The sequence below is a fragment of the Pinus tabuliformis genome, chromosome 3_2 (genome assembly GCF_031772625.1).
Source record: "Pinus tabuliformis cultivar Carrire ecotype Pingquan chromosome 3_2, CPIR1, whole genome shotgun sequence".
NCBI classification, from domain to species: Eukaryota; Viridiplantae; Streptophyta; class Pinopsida; order Pinales; family Pinaceae; genus Pinus; species Pinus tabuliformis.
The window spans coordinates 691,363,463-691,375,542 of record NC_142302.1 but is presented as its reverse complement, the minus strand read 5'-3'; positions in this window follow the sequence as shown (position 1 = coordinate 691,375,542).

Sequence of the window (12,080 nt, the reverse complement as noted above, 5' to 3'; positions counted from 1 at the left end):
GATTGAAGACCCACCATGTCCCAAAGATCGATATGAGGAATTTTGTTGGCAAGGATCCCGTAACATGGATACTACAGATGGAGAAGTATTTTGATCTCCATAATGTGCAAAAAACACAAAAGGTATGTATTGAAACTTTATATTTGGAACCAAATCAGTTTGTATGGTATCGATGGCTTTTCTCTCATAGCCAAATTGTCAGTTGGACAATTTTTACAAAATAAATGATAGCACATTATCAGGATACAAAATGCAACACTTTTTTTAGCCAAATGATACATCTTGAACAAAAGGGTTTAATGATTGAGCACATTGAGGACTTCCAAAAATTGAATATAAGGGTAAAAGATATTCCAAAGGAGCATAGGATGGATGTGTCCATAGGTACTTTAAAGGATAACATCCAACATGAGGTTTTCCTTTGCAAACTTGATTCATTGGAGAAGGTGGGAAGAAAAATGGAAAGAAAAATTATGCCAACCAAGACGCCTACCACTCACAACTATAAAGATGGAAGTGTTGTTGCCCCTAGCCTTCCACAACCTACAAGGTTGACACCACAACAATTGGAAGAGGAAAGAGAAAAAGTGATTTGTTATAGTTTTGATACCAAATATGCTAAAGTTCATAAGTGTTCTGAGAATAAATTATTTTACATAGATTGTGAAGAGGAGGAAGAAAAGGAACAAGAAATTCCAAAAGAATATGATATACAATAGGAACAAACCCCAGAGAAAGAGGAAATGAATTCGACCATATCTTGTATTGCATTGTCTAGAATTACCACTCCTCAAACTATGAAGATAGAAGAACATATGAAGAAGAAAAAGGTAATGGTGTTGATTGACTCAGGAAGTACACATAATTTTATTCATTGTAAGATAACTAAGGAATTGAATTGCTTGCTATATCGAGCAACAGAGTGTCAAGTGATGGTTGCAAGTGGAGGACCATAAATTGCTCTGGAAAGTGCCATAATATCAAGATATCCATGGGAGAATATGTATTTAATAGTCCAATTCTATCCATTCCAATGGGTGGTGCTAATGTTGTACTAGGAGTTCAATGGCTACAGTCCTTGGGTATAATAGCTTTTAATTTTCAAGTACTTTTCATGAAATTTTCTTCAGAAGGATAGGAAGTTTAATTAAGTGGTATCAGAGGGAAACTAGGAAATATAATCAGCTCTAACGGAATGACAAATCTTCTAAAGAAAGAACAATGAGGGGTAATTTCACAATTATGTTTGCTATAGGTTCCCACCTCAAAATCATCTCTTTCTCGAGATATCCAAAAATATTGGATAATAATTCCAAGGTATTTGAGACTCCCAAATGCCTCCCACCTATTTGTGATCATGATCATGCTATTCATTTGATTCCATGCAGTGCTCCTCCAAACATCAAGCCTTACAGATATCCCTATGACCAAGAGAGTAAAATTGAACATATGGTTGCAGAAATGCTACAGGCTGGTATAATTCAACCTAGTCAAAGTTCTTTCTCTGGTCTAGTAGTATTGGTGCACAAGAAGGATGGATCATGGTGCATGTGTCTGGATTATAAGGAGCTCAACAAGCTCACTATTAAAGATAAATTTCCCATTCCTATTGTTGATGAATTATTGGATGAATTACATGGATAAATTTACTTCACCAAGTTGGATCTTCTTCTAGGATATCATCAAATCAAAATGAAGACTGAATACATTCTAAAAACAACATATAGAACACATGAGGGTCATTATGAATTTTTGGCCATGCCTTTTTTTCTTACCAATGCACCTTCTACATTTCAAGGTTTCATGAATTCCATTTTCAAACCCTTAGAAAATTTTTGTTAGTATTTTTTGATGATATACTAATCTACAACAAGTCTTGGAAGGATCATGTTCAACATGTTGACATGGTGCTCAAACTATTGGAGGAGAAACAATTATATGTAAAAAGCTCCAAATGTTTCTTTGGAGTAAAAGAGGTGATATATCTGGGTCACATTGTATCTCATGAAGGTGTTAAGGTATACCTTAGCAAAATTAAATCCATTAAGGAATGTAAAATCCCCACATCCATAAATCATCTGCAGTTGATAGGGTATTATCCCAAGTTTGTTAAGAATTATGGGAGAATAGCAACACCTCTAACAAAATTATTGAAGAAAGATGCATTTTCATGGACACCAAAAGCAATAAAGGCCTTTGAACATCTTAAAGAGGTAATGTGCCAAGAACTAGTCTTAGCTACACTGAAATTTGCAAAAACCTTTATTGTGGAATTTGATTCCTTAGGAAATGGAATTGGTGTTGTTTTAATGCAAGAAGAAATACCCATTTCTTTCGAAAGTAATCCAATCAAAGGAAAGTATTCACACAAAGCTATTTATGAGAGGGAAATGTTGGCAATACTACATGCACTTAAGAAATGGTGACCCTACCTAATGGGAAGACACTTTAAGGTAAAAATGGATCATGATAGTCTTAAATAATTTTTAGAACAAAGATTGTCTTTAGAAGAGCGGAAAAATTGGATCACAAAGATTTTGGGTTATGACATTGAAATCATCTAGAAAAAAGGGAATCAAAATGTTTTGGAATATGCACTCTCAAGAATGAATGAAGATCTAGAAGCATTACATTGCACCATTTCTATTATCCAACCAGATTGGATAAATGACGTAACAAGTGAATGGAATAATGACGAAGAAGTTTGGGCACTCATTCAAAAGTTACAACAAGGTCCCAATACATCTAATACATTTAGCTGGAAAAATGATTCCTTATGGTACAAAGATCTCTTATACCTATGTAATAATTCCCAACTTAAAAAAAATATTCTTATGGAACTGCACACTTTTCCCTTAGGAGGGCACTCGGGATTTTTAAAAACTTACCACATGGTTAAGAAGGAATTTTTTTGGGATGGCCTTAAATCAGATATTCAAAAGTTTGTGGTAGAATGTTTGGTTTTCCAACAAAATAAAGTTGAAACAATTAAGACCCTAGGTCTATTACAACCTTTATCCATTCCAAGCCAATGTTGGGAGGAGGTTTCAATGGATTTTATCATAGGTTTACCCAAGTCCGAAGGAAAGAGTGTCATCATCATGGTAGTTGATAGACTTACCAAGTATGCACACATTTTTTCATTATCTCATAGATTTAAAGCCAGTACAGTTTCTACTGCATTTATGGAAACAATTCAAAAGCTACATCAAAACCCAAAGATTATTGTAAGTGATCAAGATCCCATTTTCGGTGCAAATTTTAGGACAAAATTATTTTCTCTTCTCGGTACTTAGTTAGCTCATAGCTCATCTTATCATCCTCAATCTCATGGAGAAAATGAGATGGTAAACAAATGTTTGGAAGGATATCTTCATTGTTTTGTGTTTGATAAACATACACAATGGTTCAAATGGTTGCCTCTGGTTGAATGGTGGTATAACACTTCCTTCGATACTGCAGCAAAAATGACCCCATTTATGGCACTTTATGGCTATCATCCACCATCCATCACATCATATTTAAGAGAAAATTCTAAGGTTGAAGAAATGGAAGATCACATCGAGCATTGAAAACAAATTCTGCAACTCTTAAAGGATAACCTCACTTTGGTGCAAAATAGAATGAAATGATAGGCAGATCAACATCACACAAAAGAAGTTTTGATGTAGGTGACTCGGTATTCCTACGACTATAACCATGTAAAAAAATGTCCCTCAAGCAAGCTAAGAAGGATAATAAATTATCACCAAAGTATTATGGTCCATACAAGCTGTTGAAAAAGATTGGTACTATGGCATACAAGTTGGAGCTTCCTACAACTTCCTATAGCTTCTCGACTGCACCAAGTTTTCCATGTTTCATTTTTAAAGAAGGTTATAGGTGACAAGCTCCTAGTTCAAACAATATTTCTAGAACTTGACGAGGAAGGAAAAATCATATTCGAACTTGAAGCAGTCACAGAAATAAGAACTTGACATCTACGAAATGGATCAATTTCAGAGTATCTCATCAAGTGGAAGAACTTACCCATTGAATATTTCACATGGGAGGATGAGAATTTTATATAGAAGAATCCAGAACTACTCAAGCGTTGAGGACAACACTTTTTTGAAGTAGAGGGTAATGTTAGGTCCCTATAATACTAGTGATTCCCCCATTACTTTTGTCATTGTAGCCCTTATTGTTATTATTGTGCCCCTATTGGCCCCATACTATTATTAGTGTGCCCCATAGAAGCCCACTATTTTTATTGTTGTGCCCTTATATCATTATTGTTATGCTATCTTTGATTATATTGTGACCCCTTAGACTCCTATATATAGAAAGGATGTTTAGTCATTTGTATCATCCAAGAATTCTTCATTTGTGTAATGTAAAGGAGGTTTCCCCCTCGAAGAGGTTGATTTTGAAGTCATTGATCTATCTTTTCTATCATTTTGTGAGCTGTATACATTCTTAGTGAAATTCAAGAATAATAATGTTACATGAGTGAAGTACATTAAATTTTGTTATGGCACAAGAGATTGGGAAATCTAAACTTTGATAATTTGGAGAAAATTAGGAAAACCCGAGTAGTACTGAGAGATATCCCCATAAATTAAAAACCTAAAAAGGTTATTTGTGCACAATGCCAACATCAAAAGAAAACAAGGACCAACTTCAAGAAAAGGGATTTCTCATCATCAAAGCCTCTAGAAATCATTCATGTAGATGTGTGGGGCCCAACAAAAATCCATCTCTAGAAGGAGAAAGATATTATGTATTATTTATTGATGATTATAGTAGAATGATGTGTGTATTTTTCATAAGTTTTAAGTCAAAATAAGTAGAATGTTTTAAAACATTCAAAGAAGTAGTTGAAAATGAAAGTGATTCAAATATCAAATGTTTAAGGACAAATAAAGGTACATAATTCACCTCAGGCGAATTCAATGAATTTTGTGAAAAGCATGGAATCAAGAGGGAACTATTTGTTTCCAAGACTCCACAACAAAATGTAGTGGTTGAAAGAAAGAACAGATCCATACAAAAGATCGCAAGAAAAATTCTATTCAAAATTGGATTACAACCAAAATTTTGGAGAGAAGAAGTTGAGGCAATGATATATATTATGAATAGGGAACAACTATGGATGAATACTAAAAGAACTCCATATCAGTTATGGAAAGGAAGACCTGCCTCAGTGAATTATTTCAAAATATTTGGAAGTGAATATTATATGAATACCAATGATGATTCACCAGGAAAGTTTTATTTGTAGGTCGATGAAGGAATTTTTCTTGGACACTCTATAAGAAGAAAGACCTACAAATGCTACAACAGATGGTAGTGAAAGGTAGTTGATGACATAAATATTGATGAGGTTATTCCTGAGAATGAAGTTGAAATCAATGGAGAAGATACTATTCTTGGAGACTATTTTCATTGCTACAACACCCACAAATATTTCACTACATTCAAAGTTTGGAGCATACTATCACATTCATATCTTATTTCACTTTGATCATCAAATGTCATCTCATATTATCCTATGTGTTTCAAGTGTCCTCAAATCATCTTAACTATCCTCGCATTGGTTAGAACATCTTTCGGTGCACTTCATGGTCATGACATATTTTGTTGTTATAAAAGGACACTTTTGGGTTGCAATCGCACACACATCACTCATTATACATAGGTTATGTGTACAAAGTGGATTTTTTATGTATATTTATCATTATTCAAGTTTTTCTAAGTTTTCTCGATGAGTTGGTAATTTTCGCGCATGATTTTATGTCTAAAAATCATCATTCTTACCCCTCGCCCTATATCTTAGACTTAGACAAATGTTCAGTTAAAAGCAAACCCATTGATCGCAATAGCACATGAGTGCACATTGAAGCCTTGATCAAAAATACTTAATTGTTTGAAAGAGTGCCCTGTGCATTCAATGAGTGCAAAGCGCACTCCTTTAGCATGTTTGCCCTTCCATGCTCTCAAATGCACCCTTCAATATGTTAAGTCTTCCTTGAGTGCACTCCTTTGACTCAAAGAAGTTCACCCTCCTTGATCACATGAGCACACCCTGAATTCTTTGAGCTAAACCCTTCATCCTTCCACAATATGCCATGTGCCCTCTGGAGCCTTTTAGTGCATTAGTTTACTTCGAAGGCACAAAGCATCAAACTTCAACCTTTACGACTACCCCCTGCACCCTCCTAGGCCTCGTGAGTGCAAGAGCACACCCAAAATAACAAAAGACTTCATCATTCATGCTTTAGGACTATTCCCTGTGCCCTCCGTATCTCACTTAAGCACACAACACACTTGGGAATCCTGAATCCTTCCCTTTTGTCCTTTGGACTTGCGCTATGCAACCTGTCTTGACTACTTTTCTCTCGTGATCACATATCAAAGTCCCGAATCCTTTCCCCTTCAGTCCTTTAGCCCTTGAGAGTGTGCCCATGTGCCCAAAAGATCATTTTTCCCCTCCCTAGAGCACTAAAAGGGGATGAACAGAAAATATGCACAAAACATGGTAGAATAGGAGATTTTTTAGTCTGATGGTTGCTTGTCATAAGTTATTGTAGATACATGTATTCTAGGAACAACATGGAAAATGTTCACGAGGAAGATTAGGAAAAGATAACAAAAAAGGGAAGCATGGAAAGACCATAAAAGCACCTCAAAAACTCCATTAGATCAAAGACCCTTTGGAAGGTGAGCACACCAACGGTTGAAGTTGCATGAAGAATGAAGATGCAAGTGGTAGCCATTTCACCACTAGAGAAAGTCCATCTCATCAGTTGCTATTAGTCCCAGTCCTCAAATATAGTGACATGTCATGTTCTCATCACATGATGATGTGGAAGTCATGATGTATTGTTGTAGTCATTGTGAATACAAATACGTGGAAGTCCAAGAGTCATGTACGAAGTAAAGACTCATGGAAGTCCAAAGACATGTAATACGACAAGTCATATGTAATTCCAAAAGTCATTTGGAATTCCAAACATTTTATAAGTCTAATGGTCACTAGAAGTTGGAAAGTCAAGAGTCATGAGGATGTGAAAGGTCATGCCTCAAGTTATAAAAGGATCCTTATTTTTCATGTAAAGGAATTTTAACCTTGGCTTCTCCAAAAAGGAATCAAACAGATAGAGTTAGTGTTTTTGGGGAGCACGTAGTGGCTCTAATGCTCCATTATTGGAGCTAGTGATGTTCATTGTATTTTGTATCTTGGGACTTTCGCTTAATATTGAAGCCTTCCAGCAACCACATTTTCACACATGGATTGTGAATTTGAATGTTTATGGTTCATGTTTTATTTCATCCATACTGACATAATTGAACTATTTTGGTGACTTTGATGCTTACTTTTTGAAAACATGTCCTTATGTTTATAATCAACGTCACATCCTTGTGACCTATTTAGCTTGATGTTAGAAAATACTTTCTCTTTCATGTGTGTCTCCATTAGAGTAGTATTATTACTTCTCTCTTAGAGGCTCACTTTGTTTCCCCCTCCACACTAAGATAATCTTGATACATATGTAATTAAACATTCACAAAGTGCACTCACTTGCTCAATCAAAAGGAAAATTTTCACTTCAGTCTCATGCTGACAGCTAAGGCCAAGGCATATCTTTATGTAAAATATAGCCATACTGTATTCTAGATGGGACTACTACACGAAATGGTGTGAGGTCTTGTTGAGACCTTACATCAAGGAGATCCCTTGTATGTTGACGGTATCCAACATCATCAATATTTTGCCACTAGAAGGAGGGCAACCAATTTTATATTTGATAACTATACACATCCAAATCATTCTTCTTCTTGACAAGGAAGCAACATTTTGAGTACCACTCTGACTCCTATTCGTGAAGTAGGAGGATCTTCTCATCCTGGCCTAGAGTTGACATACAAAATTACATATGAGCAAAGATAGGGAATTCAACCTATAACCCATCGGTTTCGAAAGGCTATCAAATTAATTCTTGTGGCACATAATCTACAACATTTTCCGAAGAATAAAGAAATAACTCGTATCGACATATTATTTTCTATAGTGGATGATTTGGTTTTCACCACTCTTGAAGAGTTAACAGAATTTGTAGAAAATTCAGTGCATCAAGATCAACTTACACCTCTTAATGAAGGGCACAAGGAGAAGGTTGTCCTTTCTGACAAAATTTTTGACAGAATAAGTGGTGAAGGAGAAGATTCCTCATGTTCTAAAAAGGAATAGGATTATAGAGATGAGGACATGACATACCAGGATTTGGATTGGATAGCCCAAGTGCCTCATACTTTTTTAGAAATTCTCCATAAGATACCTAGACAACTAGAAAAGTTGTTATCAAATTATAATCTAGAAAAAAAAAAAAAACAAAGACAGAATATCACATTGATGACTTTTACATGCGTCTACAGGTGTTAGATGTAATGTACGATAGTTTTTCTTGCATAATTTTTCCTTATACATTAGAAGGTAGAGCAACAACATGGTAACATTGTTTGTCTATCAATTAAGTCTAAAGTTGGAGGGAGTTCAAGAAGTTATTTCTAGAGAAATTTGTTGATGAGGAAAACCCTTCCATGTTACTAAAAGAGCTTACAAATAGTAAATTGGTTGAAAAGGAGAAAGTGAAATATTTTAATAAGAGATTCAACTGTATTGTTGAATAAGTTTCCCTCTGGAATGAAAGCACATGATTCAATTACCATCGATTATTATACAACTACCCTGCCTGCTAACATTTCCCAATTCGTTAAGGTATATGCAAAGGGAATATTGTAATCAAACTTCATGGAAGCGATATTTGTTAAGAATGACTTGCATGCTATCAGAGGCATTACTAACAATGACGAACCAAAGTACTCCAAAGGAAATAGTAGGAATTTTCATGCTTCTTCTGGTAATGCTAAAGAACAATAATCATCAGATATTGAAAGATTGACTAGGATGGTGAAAACACTTACAAATGAAATTATGGAACTAAAGAAAAGTTCAAGGGATACTTCTACTAGCACCAAGCATCCCAAGTCCTTCCCTTTTTAAAGGAATAATAATAATAACAACAATCAGCCCTCTAAGTCTTCTTAGAGCTCGAATGTCATGATGAATATAGAAAGTATCGACATGGATAATTATTGTTATTTCCACCAAGAATATCACTCAAAAGAGACATTAGAATATTGGAACCAAAACATGAATTCTCTTTCCACACACATTGTGGATTCCCTATTAGCAGATGAGCATGCAGAATAGACAGAAGAAACAAAACAACCTACAACAGCTGAAGAAATAAAATGTATTGGATATGCAGTGAATGCTTCTAGCTACATATATAATGATGATAAGGAGAATGCTAAAAACCACCACAAAGTGAGCCCCTGCCACCAAGAACAACACTAGTCAATATAGTTTAAGGAGTAAAGGGCCCATCTCTCAATAACAATTGACAACATAGAAATTGAAAGAGAAATTGGTAAGAACAATATCACCAACATTCAATCCTTCTCAGAATGCACAAAGTAAGTATGTAAATGGAAATTATTACAAGAACACTTCCTCTAGAAACAAGAGTAAGTCTACCACTCTGGAAGTGTCAAACAAAGCTACTCCTATAGACACTTCAACATAGCTTGCTAGAGGTGAAACGATTGATTATAACATTATTGAATATTTAAAGAGAGCACACACCAATATTTCCATATTTGAGATCACAAGGATCATAGGCCAACATGAATTAATTTTCCAAGACTTTTCACAACCTTCGCCAGATGATAAAGATTCTTTCTCTAAAAATGTGTTTGGTAAGTAATCTGGTCCATTCAAATCTGTAGTTAATGTTGTAACATTAAAATATATCACTCTATACCCTCTATTTAGTTGATTCTAGTCGACCTATAAATTTAATTCCATTATTTGTTGCAATGAAACTAAGTGCTAAATGGGGAAAAATCGATGCAGAAATGCTAAATGGGGAAAAAACAATGCACAAATTATTCTGATGGACAAACCTCCTGTCCAAGTTTTTTGTGAACCCAAGAATGTGCTTATTACATTATCAACAAATGATTGAGTTCATTAATGTATAAATATTGTAATTGTGGACATTCCAAAAGCCTATGCTGTACTCCTTTGCAAAGATAGGTCTAGAAAATTACAAGGGCATTTTGTGATGGACTGGTCACATATATGGATTCCATAGCGGGGAAAAAATTGCTAGATTTGGGTGGAAAGTGAGCCATATATGAAGCACATTATGACACCACTTGAGGGAAATAATGAGCCTATTACTTTTTCTGATATAATGTTTGGGAATTGTTTTCTTGAAACTGACCTTGGGTGTTACCAAGCACAACCATCACCTGTTTCAGCATATACATAGTTGGAGCTCCTTCCTTGGTCTCCAGTTCGTGCAAATGAATCATGTAATAAAATGTACATAATAATAGTAATAATAATAATAGTAGTATAGGAAGCATATTAGTAGCTCATACTATTTGGACTCTTCATTTTTATGGTTCTAAGATGCAAGATAGATCTGGAGTTGCTTGTGTACTTACAAACCCATGCAACAAGAAGCATATCCTTTCATGTTGTCTAGAGTTCAAGTATACTAATAATACTATTGACTATGAAGCACCCGTACTCACATTGAAGAGAGCTATTGAACTAAAGGTAGATGTCCTCAAGGTAATCGGCGACTCAGAGGTCCTCACTCGTCAAGTGCGAGATACTATACAGTATGTTTCACATAATCGCAAAAACTACTAGTAGGAGGTATGACATTTAATTAATCATTTAAAATCTTTCAATATTATTTTTGTTCCTAGATTTACAAATATTGCAATAGGTGCATTAGAAAATGCGGTCGCTAGGAATTTTCCATTAAAAAATGGCTTTTCTATTGAAATCATATATAATCCATTTATGCCTAATATCACCACTAATTTACATGTTTTCAATGGCAACCAACAGATACTGCAGTTTATGGATAATGTAGATGTATTTGAATATGCCTCAATAGATGAGGATGAGTGTGATTAGGCATTGCAATAGGAATCTAGTGCAAGAAAAGGAAACATTACGCAAAGACTTAGAGCTCAAAGTTATCATATGAACAAGTCAATCATGGGACCCAACACGATTTCAAATATGTAAACCTCGTTATGTGTTGTTCTCCACAGGAACAACAGACATTTATCTGCTTATTCAAACAATATCGTTATGTATTTGCATGGACATAAAATTATTTAAAGATATATGACACTCTTATTATCCAACATGTCATTCCTAGAAAAAGGAAGCGCAAAGCCTTTCTAGTAGAAATTAAGAAAATTTCATCGAACACTGGAACCCCTTATCCAAAAGCAATTTAGAAAATTTGTTGGATGCTCGGATCATTTTTAAAGTCAGACATTCCATTTTGGTTTCCAAGTTGGTCCCAGTTAAAAATAAGTCTAGTGAAATAAGGTATGTGTTCATTTTTTAAATCTCAATCAGGCTTTTGATAAAGACAATTACCTAGTGCCATCCATGGAACAAATCCTTTAGACAGTATCTAGGTCTAAGATTTTTTCACTATTAGATGGTTTATCTTGTTATAATCGTGCTAGTAGCGGAACTAAAGAGATTAAAGACTACCTTCTGGACCAAATCGGGAACATTCGCCCTCATGAGGATGCAATTCGGGGTTATCAATGTTGGTGTAACTTTCCAAAGAGAAATGGATGTCGCCTTCCATGGCCTTGTTTGAAAGAGTTTTGTTTTTTTATTTCGAAGATGTTATTGTTTTTTCCAAGAAAAGATCAGATCACGTATGTCATCTAAAGCAAATATTTGAGGAGTGTCGAAAGTATGGGATTTTTTCTAAAAAATAATGTGTTTGGTGTGTCTGAAGGGATCCTATGAGGGCTTATCATTGCTAAAAGTGGAATTAAAATTGATCCCGAAAAGGTCAAAGGTATCATAGAGATCCTTTTCCCAGTGACTAAGAAGGCTATGCAATCTTCCTTAGGGAAAATTAATTTCCAAAGGAAAATCGTCTCTGATTATGCTCATATAGTCAAGCCCATAAAGGAGA